The 19555-nt window shown below is 43.0% G+C and overlaps 1 pseudogene; it reads right to left on the bottom strand.

The window, feature by feature from the left end:
* Positions 1-18032: 18032 nt before the first annotated feature.
* LOC118802248 overlaps positions 18033-19555 on the bottom strand; it is a 23647-nt pseudogene continuing 22124 nt past the window's right edge.

Genomic DNA, 19555 nt, shown 5'->3' with positions numbered 1-19555 from the left:
TTCCACAATCAGCCTGCAATTTCCTTACAGTTACAAATTACTACCACAGACTGCAACTGCACATCTCCCGTGAGCAAACAGTCCACTTTCAGTTTACGCAGGCTTTTATAAAAAGGCTCTGCTTGCCCCTCTGATAGCGCGCTGTGCGTAGGCTGTTCAGCAGGGAGACGCAGCCGCTGTCCTGCCTTCATGGTGCTGGTAACACGATGGGTTTCAGACACATCTTCAATTGTTCTCCTTTTGCAGGCCACCAATAATTATGTCGGGACCAAAGGCTGCCCCTTCCAACCCCAGGCCTCCAACATAATATTATGAATAAAAAGAAACCTTTTAATACCAGCTAAACACTTTCACTAATAACTGTTCTAAGTTTGAGTTCTCAAAAGATGCCAAAGAGGAAAGAGTCTTCAGACGCTGAGTTTGTGGAAGAGGGAAAAGGCTTCTTCTTTATTTCAGCATCAGGTGGCTCAGAGAGACCCCACTGCGCAAATACAGGGGTCCAAACAACATACATACCTACATACATCATCTAAACCGCTTATCCTTCTGGGTCGCGGTGGGGTGCTGGAGCCTATCCCAGCTGTCATTGGGCGGAAGGCAGGATACACCCTGGACAGATTGCCAGTCCATCGCAGGGCAGAGAGACAGACATACACATTCATACATAGGGGCAATTTAGCATGTCCAATTGGCCTGACTGCATGTCTTTGGACTGTGGGGGGAAACCGGAGTACCCGGAGGAAACCCACGCAGACGGGAGAACAGGCAAACTCCACACAGAAATGACCCTGGTCACCCGGCCGGCCATTCTTGCTGTGAGGCGGCAGCGCTACCCACTGCGCCACCGTGCCACCCTTCCAAACAACAGTTTATACCATTTATCTGGGGTAGTGTGATACCCCCCCACCTTACTTCTCAGATTTTGATATTAGCTCATTCTCTAATAGGTGCATCTCTTCGTCCATCAGTTTGGCCATCGCATGATGAGCTCACTCCTCAAAACTGGCTTCAACAGGTCTTTACCAGCCTGCTCTACCTTTCAAGGTCAACCTGCCCCTCTCTTCACTGGGTCAGTAAGAACACACAGGCCTGTCTGTGAACCCAGCTGCTTTCCAGTGTCTAGAATCTCCTATGCAGACAGTCTAAGGCCGACCCTCTGTGAGAGAGTTAATATTCTCTGTTAGGCAATACTTCCTATTTGGTTATTGATTACAACATCTAATCTATTTCATTACTGATTAAGGGAATATTTATTCACAATCTCTGTCAAATACTTGAAATATTCTAAATGTAAGTGTCCCCAGGAGCTCAGTCTTTTAAATCCGCCTATGTGCTTGAACTCCACCCCTGGCGTCCTTTCTGTGCTGCAGGCTCATTAAGACTGAGCTGAGTGTTGGGTGTTTATGTTGGTTGAACTGCAGCTGAAATGCAGTTAGTGTGTTTAATGACACGCCTGGTGTGGAACTGTGTACAACTGTGTAGAACTGTAGTGTAACCGCTGTCCCACAGCCTGTTGTTGAGGGAGGAGAGTCGGAGCGCACCTTACAGGGCATGCTGGGATCTGTAGTGCAGCGCATTGTAAAATGAGCTAATATTAATAGAAAATTTTAGTACTTTTGCGGGCCGGATACGATTGCGTGGTGGGCCTGACCTGTGTTTGACACATGGGCTTTACACTGTGATATCAACCCATAAAAAAGCCAAAACACTGTTTTTTCAGCAGCGATGTGTGGTGTACTTCCACACTTAAATTATGTCGCACGCTGTGAAACCATGTTACTGAAATCTGTTTACCATGCCAAAGGAGTAAGTAGCTACCAATCACCACATTTTGAACTACCATACCATAATTTTGAACTAATCAAAATTATTCACTTGAACCAATCAATCATTTAAACTAATTCAAATTAATCAATCACCCATTGCAGAACTGACTGTTTTTCCTTTCTTTCCTTTGCCGAGTTGAACAGCTGCCCATCCTGTGCGTCTGATGCTGCTGCCTCTTCTGCCTTGATCGGGTGCCACTGCTCGCTGTACAAACCTCACCCCCACAACCTGACCCCACTGATGCTGCTGCTGCTGCTGCTGCATGAACTAAACTATTCAAATTAATCACTGCTCCACCTTTTACCCTGTTTTTGTACTATAATAGTTTATACTAACAATGTTTACTATCCGGTGTCGACCAGAGGAGGACGGGTTCCCCTTCTGAGTCCTGGTTCCTCTCAAGGTTTCTTCCTGTTTCTCTTAGGGAGTTTTTCCTTGCCACTGTCGCCACTGGCGACGCTCATGGGGGCTCGGATCTGGATTTCTTTCTGTAATGCTGATTTCCTTGTAAAGCTGCTTTGTGACAACACCTGTTGTAAAAGGCGCTATATAAATAAACTTTACTACTTACTTACACATTTACTTAAGTATGGTGTTAGAATGCTAGTTTGACCATATCAGCCCAGTTTTATCAACCCTGCACTGGTTGCCAATTAAATTTCACATTGAGTATAAAATTCCAGCTTTGGAACAATCTTCCAGTCAGTGTTTGGGACTCAGACTCAGCCTCAGTCTTTAAGTCTAGGCTAAAAACCCACTTGTTTAGTGGAGCCTTTGGTAAATAGTTTCCCCTGTTAGATAAAAGGTGCAGATCTGGGGTTCATGGTCGGTCATGGAGTATTATGGTAAACTGGGAGTGTTGGTGCTGTCGTCTCGCTGCCTCACTGGTTCACTCAGACCTGCTGGAGTCTCTGCTGCTCTGTTTATACTGTAATCTGTGATCAGTCACTCTGTACAGAACTGACTCTCTGTGTGTTTCCTTTCTTTGCAGAGTTGAACAGCTGCCCATCCTGTGCATCTGATGCTGTTGCTTCTTCTGCCACTGGGATGCCAGCCTTCTGGACCGTTTCAGCCTTCTGGACCTTCATGGAGATGAGCTGTGAGACTTACTTGGCTCCACACACACTTGACGTCACTGCGAGCGACAGAGAGCAGCATACCTTAGAGCTTCAGATCGAGCAGCGTTGAAACTTTACTTTAAAATTTTGCAGTTAGCAGGCCGCCAACCCCCTCACGCCTCTCCCTCTTATTCTGTCTTCTCCCTCTCTGTTTCTCTATCTCTCACATACATATTTCTTCAGCCCATCCCCCATGGCGTCCCCCCAAGAACGAGCTCTCCAGGCACTGAGCTCAGAGTTGGCCCAGCTGGACCAGCAGATCACCACCCTCCTAAAAAGCAGGACGAGCTCCTCCGGCAGAAGTTGCAGCTCGAAGTCGCCCGGGAAGTTTCCCCCTCATTTTTTCGCACACCGGGAGACACCGTTCTCACGCCAGCCCCACATGGACCCTGGGAACGCAAGCGCCGCAGAGGACCTGGCAGATCCTCACCACCACCCCAGCCTCGGCCCTCAACACAGGACTCAATTTATGTTATCGGTAGTTCTATTGTCTGCCCTGTAAAGTAAAGGTTAAAAACAGCCATGCCACTGTCTCTTGTCTTCCAGGTGCCCATGTTTTAGACATAGCCAAGCATTTCCCCTCGGCTCTCAGCAGACGTAACGCCTTCGGGACCGTGGTTATCCATGTCGGGACCAACGACATCTCCGACCGACGTAGTGAGGTACTAAAGGAGCACAACCAGACGCTGCTGGACACCGCCAGGAAGAAGACAGACGGCAGGATCATCATATCCGGACCTCTTCCCACATACAGGAGGGGATCCGAGCGCTTCAGCAGGCTCGTCGCGCTGCAGTCCTGGCTCCGCGGCTGGTGTGCCCTCAACGGCTTGGGCTACATGGACAACTGGGCCTCGTTTTGGGAACAGCCAGCGCTCTACCGGAGGGATGGGCTTCACCCTAGTCGCCTGGGATCTGTTGTCCTCTCTAGGAACATCGAGAGGGCCATCCACTGACTACACAGCGAAGGCCACGTAAGTAGCACCAAAAATAGAAACACTACAGCTTATAATGCTAATGTTAGCACTGGAAATAAGACAATTACTAGCACTTACACTGTAAATAAGGCAAGTACTGATAAAAAAGCTTATTCTATAAATACAAATGCTCATAGGTTTCTCCCAACTGAGACTGTGTCTGTTCCCCGAATAAAACAAAGCATCAAAAAGCCGCAAAGAGCCTTGATTAATATCAGACCAGTTGTACCACTGTGCAATGACCACACCTTTGGTCTAAAACTAGGACTGCTTAACAAAAGATCTCTCACATCTAAAGCCGTCATTGTAAATTAAATTATTACCGATCACGACTTTGATGCTCTGTGTCTAACAGAGACATGGATTAGACCTGAAGAGTACTTAGCTATAAATGAAGCCACGCCAACAGGCTATAGCTATGTACATAGTCCTCGCTTATACGGTCGGGGTGGAGGCATAGCAACCATTTACACCAATACTTTAGGACTAAACCAGAAAGCAGACCGTAGTTTCTCTTCCTTTGAATTTCAGTTTCTCAAAGTTAGCAGTCGAGGAACAAATGAGAGCTCATTTTCGCTTATCATAATCTACAGGCCACCGGGGCCTTACTCTGAGTTTTTACAGGGATTTACTGACCTGTTATCTACTTTAATAACAATCTCAAATAAAGTAATAATTATTGGAGATTTTTATATCCACATAGACAAACCACAGGATCCACTAAGTGAGGCATTCATATCTATTTTAGACTGTTTTGGCTTCACTCAAAATATTATGGGGCCTACTCATTACTGTGACCACACTCTAGACTTAATATTGACCTTAGGTATAGACATTAAGCATTTAGCCATCCTTCCTCAGACCACAGCAGTGTCAGATCACTACTTAATCTCATATGAAATCAGTTTTAGTCGTAATATATGTCCATCCACACGCTATAGTGTTAAACGTACTATAACATCGTCTACACCCAATAGCTTTACTGAAAACCTTCCAGATCTCTCGTCCTTAATTAGTTGTCCGTCTGAACCCAATGAATCAGATATACTGACTAAATGTTTGGAAGACACTTTTCGCTCTACTTTAGATAATGTGGCTCCATTAAAAAGTAAAAGAATAAGGCAGAAAAGGCTCCATGGTACAATGACCATCCTCGAGCTATGAAACAGACTGTTAGGCGATTAGAGCGTAAATGGCGTCAGACTAAACTTGAGGTTTTCCAATCTGCCTGGAAGGAGAGTCTTATAGACTATAGAGAAGCACTAAAGTCAGCACGTTCAGCCTCTCAGTCTCTCGTCATTGATTGAAAATAACCAGAATAATCCTAGGCTACTATTCAGTACTATCTCTAAATTAACTAATAATCAAGCAGCTACTGAAGCCCAGATACCATCAGCTTACAGCAGCATTGAATTCATGAACTTCTTCAATAATAAAATTGAATTGATTAGGCACAAAATTCAAAATGCGCAGCATTGCAGTGCAGCGACCTATAAACCTAATCCAGATCTAGAGTGCAGTGTAACCACTACAGAGACGCTGGAGTCTTTACTTTACTCCAACAAACAGAGCTCGTCCAAATTATTTCATCTACAAAAACAACAACCTGTATACTAGATCCAATTCCTACAGGTTTACTTAAAGACGTTTTGCCAGAAATAACCAAGCCTTTTCTATCTATAATAAACTCTTCTCTCAGCCTCGGCTATGTTCCAAAGTCTCTTAAATTAGCTGTAATTAAACCCTTAATAAAGAAACCCAGTCTTGACCCCTCTGAGCTATCAAACTATAGACCTATTTCAAATCTTCCCTTTTTATCAAAAATTTTAGAGAAAGCCGTGGCAAAACAGTTATGTTCCCATCTGCATAGGAGTGATATATATGAAAAATCTCAGTCTGGCTTCAGGCCTCACCATAGTACCGAAACAACGTTAGTGAAAATTGTAAATGATCTTTTATTATCCGCTGATAAAGGAAACATATCCTTACTGGTTTTACTCGATCTTAGTGCAGCTTTTGACACAATAGACCATTCCATTCTATTAGACAGGCTTGAAAAGCTAGTAGGAGTGACAGGTGAAGCTCTTTCGTGGTTCAAATCTTACCTTAGTGATCGCTTTGAGTTTGTTAATGTAAATGGTGAACCATCAGCTCTCACAAGAGTAAAGTATGGTGTTCCACAGGGCTCTGTCTTAGGACCCATATTATTTACCTTATATATGCTACCACTAGGTACCATCATTAGAAAACATGGCATCAGTTTCCACTGCTATGCCGATGATACACAATTATATATTTCAGCTAAACCAGAGGACAAAATTGAACTTAATAAGATAGAGGACTGTGTAAAAGACATTAAAGACGGGATGACAAGTAACTTCCTCTTACTAAATTCAGACAAAACCGAAGTCCTTCTTCTGGGTCCAAAAGCTGCTAGGAATAATCTGCCTACGTTTACTCTTAATCCCGATAGTTTCTCAAATTCTCCTACTGACGTATAAAGCTCTGAATGGCCTTGCTCCTCAGTACCTCAGTGACCTTATTTCCTATTATCAACCGACACGCCCACTTAGATCACAAGGTGCTGCTCATTATTAGTACCCAGAATAAATAAAGTTGCGTCAGGGGGAGGAGCCTTTTCATACAAAGCCCCCCAGCTTTGGAATAGCCTACCAGTCTGTGTTCGGGACTCAGACACAGCCTCCATCTTTAAGTCTAGGCTAAAAACTTACCTGTTTACTGGAGTCTTTGGTTAATAAGTTTTCCTGTTAGAAAAGGTGCAGATCTGGGGTTCACGGACAGAGAGTCTTATGGTAATCTGGGAATGTTGGTGCTGTCGTCCCACTGCTCTGTCGTCCCACTGCTCTTACGCGTTCACTCAAGTTTGTTGACGATGGAGCAGAGGGGCGCTGACTTCTCAGGGAGCCCTCATGTGCTTGTTACCTTCTGACTCTCCCTCTTAGTTATGCTGCCACAGCCAGGCCTCCTGCTGCAGTCTGTCAACTCTCTGCTCTGTTCGGTCACCCATAACAGAACTAACTATCTGTCCCCCTTATCCATAGTGTAATTAACTACAGAAACAAATGAACCATTAATGTGGTTACAGCTGATGTGTTTCTCCTCTCGAAGACATTCTTACTAGAATATAGTACAAACAGGATCTGTGTGTGTGTGTGTGTGTGTGTGTGTGTGTGTGTGTGTGTGTGTTTCTCCAGGCCCCAGCGTTTGACACAATCAGGCCTGCTCGGCAAACGCCACACAGTCAGGGTCACACAGACACACACACACATGGAGAGCTGCTCAGAGTGAGACATACAGCATAATATGATTATTTATGATTAAAATTATTAACAGTATTACTTCCAAAATCTTTCACTTCAAAAATCTCAAAATTTATCAAAAAATCTCCCTCCCAGGAACAAGTTTGTCTTTCAGTAGTGTTTTGTAACTTCTTTTCCTATTTTTCCATATATGTTCTATTGACGTTTGAAGCTGCAGTTTTGTAATGCTAACTAACTGACAGGTCTGCTGAAAATGCAGTGCTAGTATGAGTTAGGCTTTATACTGCTGTGGAAGCTGAAACAGTTCTGTTATGACTGTCTAGAGTCATGCATACATGAAATGCTGTATTGTTGACTTTGTTTTGTGGCATGTTGTGCAGGTTAAGCATAATTTTGTGTATGGATAAGTAAGATGCTTACATCTCTTACATCTATAGTCATTTTATACTACTATACTTTTATACATCTGTACCGGAGAAATTGAACTGTATTCTTGTTTTCATCATGAAAATAATGTTTTTCTCTTTTTGGTTTTCCATAGCTCTTACGGTGCGTTTATGAAACCACACAGCATTAAAATCTTCATACACCATCAGCCAGCGTTACTATTTTCTGGCTAGTTTGGTTCTGACTACAGCGTTGAGGCTTCTCTAAACAAATGCCTAATCTCACAGGTTGTTAACAACCTCTATGTTGGGGGAGTTTGTCACTCCAGCTGTCCCGCCGCCCTCACATGATATGTCACCCTGCTCCTCCACCCCAACACTGAGCCGTACTGTATTACAGCCAAAAGGGAGGGAAACTTTCTTCTTCTCACTCTGAACAACTTAAAAAGCAAGAGTTTGGCAAAAAAAAACAAAAAACAAAAAAAAACATTTTCACAGATTCCTCTTCCTTCCAAGACATTTCTGCTGTCTAAGGTTTGCCTCTTTACTATATGACTGGAGCTATGAGCAGAGTTTGGATGTACAGGAATGCAAGGATTAGGAATATGTAATCACAATAAACTATAATAATTAATACTTAACTATCTGTATTCGGTCAAAGTTATATTTTGTAAAGGCAGTATTCAGAATACCGTTACTCTTTACATTTTTAGGAAAATACTTTGAGAATGCTTACCCACTAAATACAAAAAAATATATATATTCAAAAGAAGCACCATAAATGCTTGTTTATAAACTATTTTAGAATCAGCGCACAGCATGTAGCGAACATGCTCATTAGAAGAACCTCGCATAACGGCCTCTTTACACTGAAATCCTTACTAAGGCCTGAGTAGACTGATCAATCAATGTGATCGGTTATTAATCTCAGTGTTACTGAGCTCTGCTAAAGCCTGAGTAGACTGATCAATCAATGTGATCGGTTATTATTCTCAGCGTTACTGAGCTCTGCTAAAGCCTGAGTAGACTGATAAATCAATGTGATCGGTTATTATTCTCAGCGTTACTGAGCTCGGAAAGAAGGCAGGAAATCTGAATTTAAAGGTCCTGTGGCTCTCACTGATGGCAGTAGTGGAACAGTAGTGGAGACACTGACATTTCCACTGTCTAAGTTTCATTCAGTTTGACATTAAGGTCACAGACTGCATCACCGGTCAGCTAGGCTTTGCTGCAGTGGCCCTAAATCCTTACGTTCTACAAGCTGTTCATGGCACTTACCAGTGTTACATCCGAATCAGTTCCCACTCAAATTCACGTTCCCCTGTATAAACCGAACCCACGCCGGGCGACTCACTGAACAGGAATCAACGCCAAGCAGCACTGGAACTACGGAAAGCGGGAAAAACGTTCGATAAAGGCTGTGCGGACGAAAGGTTGACACAGTCTGTAACAGTGGCCATTTAACATTAACCTTTGCTGAACCGTTTCGCTTTCTGTAGTTCCAGTGTTGCTTGCTGTTGATTTCTGATCAGTGAGTTCGGCGCCCGAGTTTGATTTGTGAAGGGAAGCGTGAATCCTCACTTAATCGGTCCTTTGGGTTCCTAATCATAAACTGAACATTATCAATCTTTATTACAAACTAAGCTCAGATTAACTGGGTTATTTACAGATGGCATATCGCAGCCCTGTGAAGTGGTGCTGAGGGTGTTCAGCTCAGCGCGCGAGCGTGGTTATCTCCTCGCTCTCGGCTCCTGCGCGAGTAGGGCGTCATCAGGGGGCGGTAATGTTGTTTGACTGACTTGCATACTGTGACACATGTTCGTACCAAGACACGTCATCCACGCCTATAGCAGAGTTGAACCAGAGGGGGCGCTGCAGGGGTGGAACTGACCATGATAAAATGATATTTTTCCAGTTTGAAAGATGTGATCATATTTCAAGCACGACTGGTATATTTTATTATCACAGAGCAGAGCATTTCAGCTGATTATGAAAAAAAGGTCTTAGGGTGGAGTTACTCTTCAACAGCTCTACCAAACATGAGCATCTCCTCTGGGAAATCTCAAAAAAGATTTTAGTCAAAAAGCTCAGGGAGTGTGGAGTTTATTAAGATCTGTATTCATAGAAGAATGAACTCTGTGTGGCCTGTGTTTTCAGTCTTTGAGAAAATAGCCATCTACTGTGTAAACTTTCTACAAGTGTGACCTTCAACGGAGAGTTTGGTCAGGTGGAAGATCAGGGGATGTGTGGGAAAGAAAGGGAGTTTTAGATGAGCCAAGGGTGAGAAACGTGACCAAGTAAAATGATACAGCGCTGTTCAGACAAAGCTGGACATGGCCCAAAATGAATAGGTTGATTAGGTCATATTGGTAGAAAATGGTCTTCCCCAAACTCTTCCCACAAAGTTGAAAGCATGTAATTTGAGAATTAAGGGTTCCCAAATGATGTAAAGAGGAATAAGTGGACAGCAGTCATCCAGCACACGGCCTGTTCACCATCCTGCCATCAGGCAGGAGATTTCACAGCATACAGGCTAGAACAACCCGGCTAATGAACAGGTTCTACCCACAGGCTGTCAGACTTCTGAACAAGCTGTGAAGCTGTGGGTCCTTCAGCAACTACCATCTCACTCAGTCACTCTGTCAGCATTATTATCATATCATATCACTGATATGGACAACCACACTTTAACACTGTCACTTTAAATAACAATAACACTGAGTCACTTAAGTCACTTTAAAATGTATATTGTCTCTATATTCTGTGTATATTTTGTGTAGATTTAGTGTATATTTAATATATTTCAGTTTGTTTTTTTCTTGTATTTTTATTTTTACTCGTTTACTTTCTGTAGAGTGATTAGCTGAGCCTCACCACAAGCATTTCACTGCATAAATGTCCTGACATGTTGTGCAAAAGACAAACTTGAAACGTGATGAAATGAGAGTGAAAAAGGTCAGGAGACAGGTGAGCCCCTCCTTTGCCCAGGTGTGTATGAGAACTGATGTATTTTCTTTGTGTGCTTCAGTTGCGGCCCCGGGCGACTCATTTGTGAAGCCTTAATCTTTAATAACGGATTGTACCTTTCTCTGCCATTCCTGGTGCTCAATCGCTTTCTGTTTGTATTAGGTGAAGTTTTCTTTTTTAATTAGAAGTATGCCGTTTTCTCTGAGGCATTCAACAGGTCAAGAACCAAATGGCTTGAATTTGGAAAAAGAAACTCTTCATAATTTTTAACGTGAACACCCGAGGGCAGAACCTGCAAAGCTGCTGATAGGCAAAGTTTTAGCTACTACTGTACTCTTCCTCTTATAATCCTTATTCTGTAGATTCTTTCTTTAAGAATGTGTCTCCGTTCCTTGATACCATAACTGAAGAGTACCACAGAGCGTCCCTACAGTAATGGAGCTGGACATGATTACTAAGAGGACTCCTTTCAGTAAAAGTCCTGGACCTGACGGTTTACCTTTTGAGCTTTACGGAACATTCTGGTAAGATATTAGAGAATTTCTTTTGGAAATCTTTAGGGAGCATCCTGAAAGGGGGAATTAGCAGAAACTATGAAGCAGGGACTGATTAGATTCATTCCAAAACCTAATAAAGATAAGCACCCAATAACATTACTCAATACTGATTACAAGTTATTAGCATTTCTATAACCCAGTAGATTAAAACCCTGTTTAGAGGATATAATATTTGTTTCTCACTCTGGTTTTATGAGAGGTAGACATATATCAAATAATATCTGACTTACTCTGGATCTTTTGGACTATCCAGAATTGGTTAATGAGGAAGTTGTTATTTTATTTTTGGATTTTAACGAAGTGTTTCATACACGTGAATTCATTTTTTAAACTCTACGCTATTTTGGTGTTGGTTGTAAGGACCTGCGGTTTAGGCAGGGACAGACAGGGGTGCCACATGCAATGTTTAGCATGAAACCCAGAAGAAAACACAGCATTATCTTCCAGATACTGATTACGAAACACTTGCTACTCTCCCCCAACTCGTATTCATGTTTCAAGTTTAGTGCACATTAAACTACACGGCCTGTAAAAAGTTTGGGGACGTACTGCCTTACTTTGAAATTTGAGTTTTCCTGCTGTCACTTTTTAAGTGTAGACAACAAAAAACCCTGTAAAATGTTCAAATCATAAAGCAGCTCTTGCATATTTATCTTCAACACTCGTCTTCATGTTCATAAAAGTGTCCTCCTCGGTATGAAGATCAGGCTTGGCCTAAAAAATCCCAATGATTTGACAGTTTTCTTTCCCAAACTGTTGTTAAAAGCACATATTTAAACACCTAAAAGCTTTGAACACCAACACCACAACAATGGGAGAAAACGCCTGGCCTTTGGCTTTACTCCCAGCGCTGTCACTCATACTGTACTGCACAAATATTTACATTGTTATTGCTCCTCTAAATAAAGCTACCAAGGCTTCAATATAATCCTTATTTGTATTAAAAGAATCTTAAAAGAGGACCCAAAGTTTTAAAGAGCATGGTAGTGAATGAGCTGTTCAGCTTCAGCAACCACTCCATTTGGAACGTAAACCTTGCTGCGTAAAAAGGTATTGGTAACAATTTGAACATCAGTCAAGATGTGTTCATCAGGGATGGGCATCTCAGACAAACCTGATATTCAAATTTGTAAGGCATCATTTGAAAAATACTCCAAAAATACCTGATTGCAATACTCATAGCAACCTCATAGCAACTGCTTAGCAACCACGATGAAAACCATAGCAACTGCTTAGCAACCATCAAGAACACCATAACAACCGCATAACAACTGCTTAGCAACCAAGACAGACACCATAGCAACCGCGTAGCAGCAGCTTAGCAACCACAATGGACACCATAGCAACTACAAAGCAACTGCTTAGCAACCATGACGGACACCAAAGCATCCACACAGGAACTGCTTAGCAACCATGACAGAAACCATACCAACTGCACAGTAACTACTATGGACACCATAGCAACCGCATAGCAACTGCTTTGTAACCATCTACAACACCATAGCAATGGATATTGAAGCCCTCATTCAGATCGGGCCAGAATTATTCTGTATCCTAGATAGAGATCCAGTCTTAGCCTGGCCCAATCTGAGTTAATACATTAAAATAACAGGCAACACAGCACACTGAGCGGTAATGCACACAGGGAAATGCATAGGAAGCTGAAATTCCAGGTGGAAATTGAAGGCCTTATTCACATCGGGCCAGAGAAACTACATACCACAGAGATTTATCCCCCTGGAATTTCAGCTTCCCATTCCTTTACCTGTGTGCATTACTGCTCTATGAGCCATGTTGCCAATATTTTTTTAGTAGTTAATCTGGTTTCACTGAATGATGAATGGGTAGCGCTGTCGCCTCACAGCAAGAAGGACCTGGGTTCGACTCCCGGCCGGGCGACCAGGGTCCTTTCTGTGTGGAGTGTACATTTCTCCCCGTGTCCGTGTGGGTTTCCTCTGGGTTCCCCGGTTTCCTCTGGGTTCCCCGGTTTCCTCCCACGGTCCAAAGACATGCAGTCAGGCTGATTGGACATGCTGAATTGCCCCTAGGTGTGACTGTGTATGTTTGTCTGTCTGCCCTGCGATGGACTGGCGACCTGTCCAGGGTGTATCCTGCCTTCTGCCCAATGACAGCTGGGATAGGCTCCAGCACCCCACCGTGACCCAGAAGGATAAGCAGTTTAGATGGTGTGTGTGTGAATGATGAATCCCTCTGAAATGTCAGCTTCTTATCCATTAAATTTACATTTAGATTAGCTTTACATCTAACTTATAAAACTTAGCCTGTACATATTTTATTATGTTATAGTCATAATCTTTATATTCACAATGGTATGGCAGACATAGCACACATTCTTAATTCCTTCATTAGTATGTCTCAAGCACAGCCATAAGCACTGTAAACCCTGCTGTTAGCTCTCTGCTTTAGCCTTCATTTGGCAACAAAAGGGCCAAAAACAGTGACACAAATCACAAATCATGCTGACCACCGGGACTCACCCTGTGTGTCCAGAGTCAGTAATGCGGTTCAGAAAACCACCATTCAGATCCTGCGTTTCTATTCGTTTAAATGCCCAGTTTAAATGTCTAAACTCCACATGTACGACCTACAACTTCTCCTCGCGTCTCAAACAGTCCTCTGGCTCAGACTCTGAGCTCTGATAATCGGACATTTACAGCTAAATACACATAAATGTCAAAATGCAGTCACACTTGTAAAAGCGAGGCTAAACGCCCCCATTTCAACACACTGAGTGCACTTTCCCTCTAAATCACACAAACAGGCCCTAAAACACATTTCAACAGATATATAACAATAAATACAACAAATATTATTATAAGATTAATGATATTTAGCTCTGTCTTTCAGTTTACACTGAGTTTGAGTATTAAAAATCTGATATTAAAGATGCAGCACAATTTGTAATTAAAAATAAAGCCAGTCTTGCTGAGTATCAGAGTTTTAGCACTGAGCCTGAATCTAAGAGGACAGAACAAAAATAAAAAACATGGCCGCTTTATGCTAACTGTTTATTTTTACTCATAATAACTAATAGAATGAATCACATTCAAAATTCTTGCACTTTCAGCTCAGAGACACTCCAGACTAACAGTTTCTGAAAAAGTGTTTAAGGTGCCTCTTGTTTTTTTAAGATCTCTAAGATCTCTTGTAAGATTACAAAATTTAGCAGGCGCTGGGTGCATTTTTGATTAAAAATTACCCAAATCCATAAAGATATATTTATATATCATGGAAATACTTCATAATTGCAATTGTAATTGACCCAAAATACCAACAAAATTTTAGAGTTCTAAGGGTTAACTAGCAGTAGGTTTTGTCAAACGTTAGCTAATGACAAGGCAGCGCTGTCTAACCGTTGATCCGCTTGTATGTGTCTTGTGTGAACTGGTAGAATAAAGATGGTCCTACGCTGCTTTCCTGATAGTTAGCTCTGTCAGGAAGCAGATCAGCGGTCGAAGCCTTCATAAAGGATCGTAAATAGACAAAGAGCAGCTGTCCACCAGGGAGAGAAACTCTGCTTTGTCAGACTGGGAGTAAGACAGTTAGGCTGTCTGTTCTCCAGTTAGATCAGGGGTGTCCAGTCTCACCCATAAAAGGCGGCTGTAGCTGCAGGTTTTTACTGGAAACAAGCAGGAGCTCAGCTGATTCCCCTTAATCAGGAAAAACAATCAATCATGAAAACCTGCAGCCACACTCTGCAGATACGATTGGACACCAATGAGTTAGTCATGCAGACTCGTTACTAGTTATAGTCTAGGGTTAGTAAAGTATAAGTAGCCTGATTGTGTGGTTAAGCACGTTCCTAATCCGGTCAGGATTTTAGCTGAATAACGTTGGATCTTTTAATCTCTTTACCTGTTCTCTAACAAAAACAAAAAAGAACTACAAAGTAGGTTCCAAGACTGACCTTGAGATTAAAAGTAGATTAAGGACTGATCTATTTTCAACCTTCGAGTTTATTTCAAACATAAATAAATATTTATAAACAATCTGGAGTATAATTCAACTAGGCTAGGCAAAAGACAGCAAACTGAGGTTAGATTACAGGTTTGTTTATTTTAGGAGCTGAAGTCTCCACCATCCAGGAGTGGGACTGACAACCAGCACCACAGATCAGTGCTGGTACTTTGTGAAGGAGCCTTCATTCAGAAACCTGATGATCACATGCAGCCTGCAGTTGTACAGATGGGTAGAGCTTCCAGTTTCTGTAAACCTGTGCATCAGGTTCTTCTGGAGCTTTAATTCAGCTACGGCAGCCATCTAGTTCCAACTACACATCGGAAAGCTGCGTGATTCCCCCGCCCACGAAACCTTTAAAATGCTTAGAATTCTTCATTTTTTGGATGCTGGGAGAATTCGCCTCATTTCACTGGCCACATCATTGGTAAAATACATGATGCACAGTGGAACAAGACACAACACGGTAACACTTCATGAAGTACACCTCTTTGTATCTACACTCTTTGTCTGTTTTTATGGTTTCACAGTTACAGACTGTAGTCCATTTGTTTCTGTGCATACTTTGTTAGCCCCCTTTTACCCTGTCTGATCCACTCGCACCAGCACAACACACACTAACATGCCACCACCATGTCAGTTTCACTGCAGTGCTGAGAATGACCCACCACCCAAATAGTACCTGCTCTGTGGGGGTCCTGCGGGGGTCCTGACCACTGAAGAACAGGGTAAAAGGGGGCTAACAAAGTATGCAGAGAAACAGATGGACTACAGTCTGTAACTGTAGAACTACAGAGTGAGACTATACGGTCAGTGGAGCTGATAAAGTGGACAATGAGGACAAGGAGGTGGCCTTAATGAAGTGTCTGGTCCATGTATATGCAAATGAATCTTTATGTAGATTCGTTGTAAATGAATTAATCGCTCAAAACTACTGTAATAATATTATTGTATACAGCTTCTTTGCTAGTGAATGACTATTTAACTGCGTATTTCTTTATTAAATGGTATAGTTGTGTACATCATTGCTCTGTTTGGTTAATGCAGGTTATGCACAGTCGTGTGTGGTGTACGTAGATTTTAATCTGATGTCTGTATTAATGTCTATGTTCTATTTAAATATTCAAAACAAATAAAACAGCATGTGTTATAAAAACCATTATGTATCTAACTGGCAGCTATGTGATTAATGAACGGGTTTACTGTTAGTTTTTTACCTTAGAGTGCTTAGAGGAAAGTTCACCTTTGTAAATATGAACTGTTCAAGAGCAGCACGCAGCACTCGAATTCTTAAAGTTCGGTATCTGACCACAGCTCCTGCCTATTCTGCTGTTTCATTCACTTCTACTGAGAGAGCTCACTAGGGACACACCCTGAATCTACAATCACACTTAGACTGACTCCTAATCAGCGACTGTTGTTAAAGCGCTAAGACCCCACTTTTTCTGGAATTTAATATTTTCCCTTGAAATCCTTTTAAACCGTTTGTGTAATTTAAAAGAGCCATAATTCATTTTCCAACCTCTCTGTATCCCTCGCAGTTCAACAGGCTTTCACAGGTTCTGTTACTGTGCTCTGAAGACTGATATATGAAAATGAGCTCTGTTCTGATTGGATGCAATGTACTGTGCTTCACTTACATAGCAGTCCAGGCTGAAACACTCTTAATTACTTCAGTGTGAATGGGCGGGGCTAAACTGCTGTAAGCTGACCTTTGTGCGTGTGTGTGAAATGTGTTGGTTTCGGTGAATTTATATCAGACCGTTTAGTTCCCGTATGTGGACTGCGTGTACTGAGGAGTGGACAGAACATTTCAACACTCTGCACTGACCGCACGAGTGGTGAGGTTCTCTGCTCTAGAACAGGAACCCTTCCAGAATCTCAAGAAACTCGATCACAAATGTTCTACATGTTTATGGGTAATTAATCGTCTAAAGAGAAAAACTGATACGACGCAGGTAAACCTACAGGTAAAACTACAGATAACCCCACAGGTAAACCCACAGGTAAAACTACAGGTAAAACTACAGATAACCCCACAGGTAAACCCACAGGTAAAACTACAGGTAAAACTACAGATAACCCCACAGGTAAACCCACAGGTAAAACTACAGGTAAAACTACAGGTAAAACTACAGATACAACTACAGATACAACTACAGGTAAACCCACAGGTAAACCTACAGGTAAACCCACAGGTAAAACTACAGGTAAACCCACAGGTAAACCCACAGATAAACCCACAGGTAAACCCACAGGTAAAACCCACAGGTAAACCTACAGGTAAACCCACAGGTAAACCCACAGGTAAACCCACAGGTAAACCTACAGGTAAAACTACAGGTAAACCCACAGGTAAAACCCACAGGTAAACCTACAGGTAAAACTACAGGTAAAACTACAGGTAAACCCACAGGTAAACCTACAGGTAAAACTACAGGTAAACCCACAGGTAAACCCACAGGTAAAACCCACAGGTAAAACCCACAGGTACACCCACAGGTAAACCCACAGGTAAAACCCACAGGTAAACCTACAGGTAAACCTACAGCTAAACCCACAGGTAAAACTACAAGTAACCCCACAGGTAAAACTAGAACATTAGAGAAGCATTTCTGAATGAAAGAAAAGCTTCACAAAATTCTCTGTACATTTCAGTTGATTTTAGCGTTCTCACAGTAGAACCTACAGAACTGAGTACATGGAGACCTTCAATCCTTCACACTTTATGGTTTTTAAGGTTTCAAATAAAATCACTTCTGAAATGAGACTGAAATGTCGTTCTTTCACAGCTCACTGCTTTACCTACTCAGTCAGATGGAACATCTCTCGCTAGACAGGATCACCAAAGTAAAAAATCGAATAAAAAAAAAATGAATATAATAAAAAATAACGCAAACTATTTACAGAACAGAACGCGGCAAGTCCACCATCACTGACGTGATTAGTGGATGATGACACTGGCACTGCGCCCTCCAACTCCGGCCTCGCCGTTCTGTGCGGGGATCTCGACCAGAACAGCCCCCATGCGGCTCAGGTTGGGCGCTGTCATCCTGCTGGGGGGCGCGGCTAGGGGGCAGGGGGGTGTGGCTAGGGGGACCTCACGTCCTCGACAGACGGGATTTCGTCAGACTGGGCTTTGGTGTGCTCGTGCAGGTTGGAGGGTAACATGTAGCAAAGAGAAGAACCCTGAGTGCCCGCAGTGGGGAAGTTCTGTGGTTTAGTGATCCGACATTTGGGAGGAAAAGCGTTGTACCTGTGGGGGGGACAGAGAGAGAGAGAGAGAGAGAGAGAGAGAGAGAGAGAGAGAGAGAGAGACAGAGAGACAAAGAGAGAGAGAGAGAGAGAGGTTTGCTTATTTTGGAGATCCTGCAGCCATGTGACCCTAATCATGTCCTAGATTTTAATATTGATTAATTTGTACAGAGATAAAATCTCTGGTCAGCAGAAGAGCCTTGGTCGCAGATCCAGATTTTGCTGACACCTCCAAAATGAAGGTGCTATATTTAGAAGTCAGCATTGGATCTACGGTCTGATAAAGTGTCTGAATGCGTCTAATTAAGTACTCGTTACTCTGATCAGAAGAGCAGCTGCTCTGTAAACCATCTGAGAGTCTGAAATGAAGATGAATGATCAAAGTAAAGTTGATCACATTGCAGATGCAGATGAAAAGGTTTAAGGGCTGCAGGAGAGATAAAAGATAATTCAGCCCCTTATTTAGCGCAGCGTGTGACTCCATTAACACACAACTGAAGCTCAGATCTCTCTGCCTACAGAAGCGCTCGCCCCAGATATTACTCCCATAACAAAACACACAAAGCATGCAACGTTAGGAAAGTCAGAACACATGCGGCCAGCAGAGCGCAGTCAGAGCAGCACAGACACAGCAGCAGAGCAGCACAGACACAGCAGTCAGAGCAGCACAGACACAGCAGCAGAGCAGCACAGACACAGCAGCAGTCAGAGCAGCACAGACACAGCAGCAGAGCAGCACAGACACAGCAGCAGTCAGAGCAGCACAGACACAGCAGCAGTCAGAGCAGCACAGACACAGCAGCAGAGCAGCACAGACACAGCAGCAGTCAGAGCAGCACAGACACAGCAGCAGAGCAGCACAGACACAGCAGCAGTCAGAGCAGCACAGACACAGCAGTCAGAGCAGCACAGACACAGCAGCAGTCAGAGCAGCACAGACACAGCAGCAGAGCAGCACAGACACAGCAGCAGTCAGAGCAGCACAGACACAGCAGCAGAGCAGCACAGACACAGCAGCAGTCAGAGCAGCACAGACACAGCAGCAGAGCAGCACAGACACAGCAGCAGTCAGAGCAGCACAGACACAGCAGCAGAGCAGCACAGACACAGCAGCAGAGCAGCACAGACACAGCAGCAGTCAGAGCAGCACAGACACAGCAGTCAGAGCAGCACAGACACAGCAGCAGTCAGAGCAGCACAGACAGAACAGCG

This window comes from Colossoma macropomum, unplaced genomic scaffold (assembly GCF_904425465.1).
Source record: "Colossoma macropomum unplaced genomic scaffold, Colossoma_macropomum, whole genome shotgun sequence".
In the NCBI taxonomy this organism is placed as follows: domain Eukaryota; kingdom Metazoa; phylum Chordata; class Actinopteri; order Characiformes; family Serrasalmidae; genus Colossoma; species Colossoma macropomum.
Note: the sequence above shows the minus strand (reverse complement) of the source record. Positions and strands in the feature narration are given on the sequence as shown.